This window comes from Chrysochloris asiatica, unplaced genomic scaffold (genome assembly GCF_000296735.1).
Source record: "Chrysochloris asiatica unplaced genomic scaffold, ChrAsi1.0 scaffold00053, whole genome shotgun sequence".
NCBI lineage: Eukaryota > Metazoa > Chordata > Mammalia > Afrosoricida > Chrysochloridae > Chrysochloris > Chrysochloris asiatica.
In genome coordinates, this window is record NW_006408571.1 from 13779082 (window position 1) to 13785251 (window position 6170).

The window sequence follows — 6170 nt, forward strand, 5'->3', positions numbered from 1 at the left end:
ATGGGTGGCGGACTCCTCAGCCGCGACTCCCTGGCCCCCGGGCGGCGCCGTGGGGCATCCTCAGCTGCGGTCGCTCGCCATGGCAGGGAGTACGCGGGCGGGCTGCCTGCCCTGAGAGCCCGGCTCCAAGACTGCCCCGCCCCCGTCCCGGCCCTGGGGCGCCGCGAGGGCCTCCGGGGCCAGGCCTTGCCTCGCCCAGGCTCGGGCTCTGCCTGGGACTCTGCTTTGCGGCTTCCTCCGGGGCGGGTGTTTGCGCCGAGAGTTACCGCGAGCCCTTCCTGGGTGCTTGCTGCTCGCCTGCACGTTGGCCTCCTTTCCCACCCGCTGGCTTCCTCGACCCCCTCCACTCCCCACGCTGTAGCCACAATCTCCCCTCACTCGCTTGACTGTTTCCACAAAGTTTTTCTCTTTTAACTACTTAAGAAAGAAACTCTTCCTTCCCTTCTTAGGGCATATTTCCGTGGCACATCAGTCGTCACGGACCCGGAGAGGATCGGCAGGCAGAAATGAAAGAAGAGATCAGCGTGAGCTGCCTCCCTGAGTCCTAGAGACACACACAGAATTCTGAACCGAGACCAGCCCGGCCTCTCGCCCTTTTTCTCTGGCTTTTCGTTCTCTTCCGTACTGTAAAGCCCCTTGTTATGCAACCCAGCTGGGCCTTATCTCAGAAGAGTGCAAGGCTGTGAGATGAAGAACGGTTTTTAGGCTGTGCTGACAGTTTTCTTATGAGGGAAGCATTCTGGAGATTCATAACGCCCTTGGCCATGCTTCTCCGGTTGGATATGTGATGTTGGTCACTGAACCCATTTTCTTCTCATGTTTCTTTGACCTTCATATCAAAGCAGTTGTTGTTAAGTGCTGTCGAGTCGGTTCCGACCCATAACGATCCTGTATAGGGTTTCTGAGGAGCAGCTGGTGAGCTTGAACAGCCGACCTTACAGTTCAAACGGCTTTGCAGGCTGGTGCATTAACCCACAGCACCACACTAGGACTCCTTGTTGTTGTTAGGGTCAAAATAAACGCAGGGGATTGCTAGCTAGGTCTGCCTCTAAATACTGGCATGAGCATTAGACTGCAGCTAGTGGAGTCCTGGTGTGACGCTGTGGGTTAATGCGCCAGACTGACTGCAAAGCCGTTTAAACTGCAACGTCGGCTGTTCAAGCTCACCAGCTGCTCTTCGGAAACCCTATACACGGTCGCTATGGGTCGGAACCGACTCGACGGCACTTAACAACAGCAACAGTGGTTACGAATTGGGCTGCTAACCTCAAAGTTATTGTTGTTGTCGTTAAGTGCCGTCGAGTCGGTTCCGACCCATAGTGACCCTGTATAGGGTTTCCGAGGCTGTGAATCTTTACGGGACCAAAAAGCCTCATCTTTCTCCTGTGGAGCAGCTGGTAGTTTCGAACTGCTGACCTTGCGGTTCACAGCCCGATTCGTAACCACTAAGCTACCAGAGTTCAAAGTGGTGGTGGTGTTGGTGGTTATGTGCTGTGGAGCTCAAGGTAGGCAGTTAGAAATACTCATTAACAGCCTGTGATATGCAGATGATACAACCTTGCTTGCTGAAAGTGAAGAGGACTTAAAATACTTACTGATGAAGATTAAAGACCACAGCCTTTGGTATGGAATACATCTCAATGTAAAGAAAACAAAAAATCCTAACCACTGGACCAATAAACAACACTCTTATCAATAGAGAAAAGACTGAAGTTGTCAAGGACTTTATTCTTCTTGGATCAACTATCAACACTCATGGAAGCAGCAGTCAAGAAATCAAATGAGGTATTGCATTGGGCAAATTTGCTGCACAAGACCTTTTTAAAGTGTTGAAGAGCAAAGATGTCAGCTTGAGGACTAAGGTGAGCCTGACCCAAGCTATAGTATTTTCAGTAACCTCATATGCATGCAAAAGCTGGATGGTGAATAAGGGAGACCGTAGAAGAATTGATGTTTTTGAGTTATGGTGTTGGAGGAGAATATTAAAAGTGCCATGGGGTGTCAAAAGAACAAACATCTGTATTGGAAGAAGTGCAGCCAGAGTGCTCCTAAGAGGCCACGATAGCCAAACTTCATCTCTCATACTTCAGACATGCTGTCAGGAGGGACCAGTCACTGGAGAATGATATCTTGTTTAGAAACGTGGAGTGTCAGAGAAAAACAGAAAAACCCACAGTGAGACGGATTGGCAAGGTGGCAGCATCAATGGGCTCAAGCATGGCAACAATTGTGAGGTTGGCCCAGGACCAGGCATTGTTTTGTTCTGTTGTAGATAGGGTCGCTATGAGTCAGTACCAACTTGATGGCACCTAACAACAACAACAACAATTATCCTCAATAAAATATTATCCTCAGCTTTTCTTCACAGCTGCCAACTGGGGTCTGAGCATATTTATCATACACATGCAAGTGCAAGCTGACAAAGCACAAGGCTTGGTCCTGTGAGAGAGGTAGACGCGTAGATGAATCTTTGGCAACATGCATTTCAGTTTCCATCCTGCAGCTTACTAGGTCCATGATATTTCATTCACAGGTAGACAAGGGATACAATGATGAAGATGTAGTTAAGTCCTTCCAAGTGTTTACAATTTCTTCAGAAGACATTGAGATGTTCTTAGATGTTAGGAACTTAAGGATGAGTAAGAGTTCATCAGGTAGAGCAGCTTGGGGGAAAATGTATTGGGAAGACCCAGGATTTTCCTGACTTTCAGGACACAAGGGAAAGCAGATAACCTATTTTAACTAGCACTTTGATCTCAATGTCTAATGTAGAACATCCATAAGCTACTCTTTGGTGTACTTCTCTGTTTAATAGTTCTCGGCACCTTATTCAAAACCAGGTCTGTTTCTACACCAAGTCCAAACCATAATTTCATCTCTCACAACATCAGTTTGTTCAAATGCCTCACTTGCCAGCCCTAGGAAAAAAAGGACAGGTGAGCAGTTTAATCCAGTAACCAAAGGGGCCTGAGTACTCTAGGCTACTTTGCAGGCCAGGAGGAAACAGGAAAGACTAGGGAGAAGGCTAGGTGAGGCCCTGGATCACCTCTTCTTGCAAGTTAGGGGAGTGTAAGAGGAAGAAGAGACAATGCTCATATGTGCTGTGACTTATCTCTTAAAATTTCCATCTTCTATGTTTAGTAAACCACACATTTAATAAGGCTGGAGCACTGGGCAATGAGTGGTAAGGGTAGATCAAACTGCAAGGTAGGAGGAGGCTACATCATGAAGACCCTAGAATTCCATGTTGAGATCTTTGAACTTAACCTGAACACTAAAAAGAGCTATTAAAGGGGTTAGTGAAGGTATAACACGATCAAATTGAAATTTAAGGAGACTCTGGATGCTGTGTAAGGAGCTCTAGTAGCATAGGGTTATGAATCAGGCTGCAAATCTTAAGGTCAGCAGTTTGAACCTACCAGCTGCTCTGTGGGAGAAAGATGAGGCTTTGTGCTCCCATAAAGATTTACAGCCTTGGAAACCCTGTACAGGGTCACTATGAGTCGGAACCAACTCCACGACCCATCACCACCACCAGCACCACCTGGATGCCATGTGGAGAATGGAATGGAAAGGACCAAGAAGAGAAGCAAGAAAATTGCCTAAAAAGTTATTGGGAAAAGAAATGAAAGTCATCCAAACTGAGGTAGAGATGGTAGAAATAGATATTAAGATGATAGAAACAACAGTACGAAACTGCTGAGGGAAATGAGAGACAGAAGGATAAAGATTTTTGACCATTCCTGAAGCTGGAATATAAGAGAAGCGACAGAGAACTGTGACCACGGTAGAATCCAATCCATTCCTTCCTATGACCCTCACTCTCCTCCATGAAAGGCAGAAAGAGTCACTGCTAAACAATTGCTAATGCCTTTTTAAGACTAGATTCCAAAGGTTTGCCAAGGGAAAACAGGATAACCTAGTTGTTAATTCACTTTTAATCTCAGCATATTGTCTGTTACTTATATTTATCTCCTAATTTGGCTTTTGATTTGGGGGGAATCGGGAAAAACACGCTCAGTATTTCTCAAGTTGAAAGAATTGAAGAAAAAATCCAAGCCTTAACTTGTAATATTGAAGGATGTGGTTACGAATGGGGCTGCGAACCGCAAGGTCAGCAGTTCAAAACTACCAGGTGTTCCGTGGGAGACAGATGAGGCTTTCTGCTCCCGTGAAGATTTACAGCCTCAGAAACCCTGTACAGGGTCACTATAAGTCGGAACCGACTCCACAGCACATAACAACAACAACAACAATGGGCAAAATATTAAATGGTACTGTAAGTATTAAAATAAGATGGAAGAAATACATAGAATCACTGTACCAAAAAAATGGTGGATGTTCAACCATTTCAAGAATCTACGATATTGAATGAAGGGAGAAGTTCTGAAGCTGCACTGAAGGCACTGTCGAAAACAAGGCTCCAGGAATTGACAGAATACAAATTGAAAATGTTCAACAAACTGATGCAGCACTGGAGGCACTCACTCATCTGTGCCAAGACATTTGGAAGACAGCTACCTGGCAAACTAATTGGAAGAGATTCATATTGGTGCCCATTCCAAAAAGAGGTGGCCCATTGGAATGCAGAAATCATTGGACAATATCATTAATATCACATGCAAGTAAAATTCTGTGGCTCTGCAGGAAAATGCAGTGGACTGCAAGGTCAGTTTGAATTGCAAGGTCGGTGATTCAAACTCACCAGTCGCTCCTTGGAAAGCCTATACAGGGTTGCTATGAGTCACTATGAGTCTGAACTGACTTGACGGCACCTAACAACAACAATGGGAAGGAAGTGATAAGAAAATACTGAAAGAGCTATTTCAAAAACTATAAGACAGTGATTGACTACTAATAGTCTGTAAAGTCAATAGAGGAGCAAGACAATGTTAGCCATTAAACACAGGACAGTACCGTTAAGCCTTAGCAACTAAGAGACTTCGTTAGCAATGGAGAAGCAAAGCGCCTATCATACAGGGTGGAACCCAATAAAAGCAACTGTGCTTTGAAGGCAGTAGAAGAACTGAAATAGAAAAGGATGAATTAAACCACCAATATCATTCTGATTCACAAGCACATTGTGAACACATGAGACATCTCTGAGGTTTTCCCAGAACACTTTGGGATGTATGTTGCAGGATGTGGGTGAAAGCCAAAGACCCCTAACTGACCATCTTTCTCACTATTAAAGCACTAATAGACATGAGCCTCTGATTATTTCCTCAGACTGGATTCCTAAAAGTAGAATTGCTAGGTCAATGTTTTTAGCTTTTACTTGCTAGAAAGATGCTAGCAATTTACTTGTTTAATTACTTGTTTACTTTTACCTAAATATACTGCATTAATTAATCATAAACCAAACCCAGCCAAATCCACTGCCATGGAGTTGATTCCTACGTAGGGTTTCCGAGGCTATAAATCTTTACAGGCGCAGGAAATCTTATCTGTCTCCCATACAGCGACTGCAAGGCCCTTCTCATTTGTTTTATTTACTTCTTTATTCTCTTTTATACATTATGTTTAATGTATAACCTTTTGTTTCTAGGAGTGCGTTTAAAATGTGTATTATTGTTTTAGATGGATCACTTTTTATTTATATAAAGTTGTGGTGCTGTAGGATAAGCACTGGACTGCAAGGTTGATTTGAACTGCAAGGTCGACGTTCAAATCCACCAGCTTTGACTCAGAAACCTTACGCAGGGTTGCTATGAGTTGGAACCAACTAGACGGCACTAAAAAACAATAGCTATCTTATAAAATATATTTTTCTTTTTTTCCTCACAGCAACATGTTTTCAAGATTCATTTCATTGCAAAGAAATGAAGTGCTGATGCATGCTACATCGTGGCTGAACCTTGAAAACACTATACTGAATGAAGTCAGTTAATCACAAAAGGAAAAATAATTTATGATCTCACTCATATGAAATATCCAAATTAGACAAATATATTAGTTTGTTATGTGCCGTGGAGTTGGGTCTGACTCATAGTAACCTTGCATCAGGTTGCCGAGGCTGGAAATCGTTACAGGAGCAGAAAGCCTCATCTTTACCCCACGGAATCTCTGGTAGTTTCAACTGCTGGCCTTGAGATTAGCAGCCCGACTCATAACTACTATGTTGCCAGAGCTCCTTAGACAAATATATGTTGTTGTTGTTGTTAAGTGCC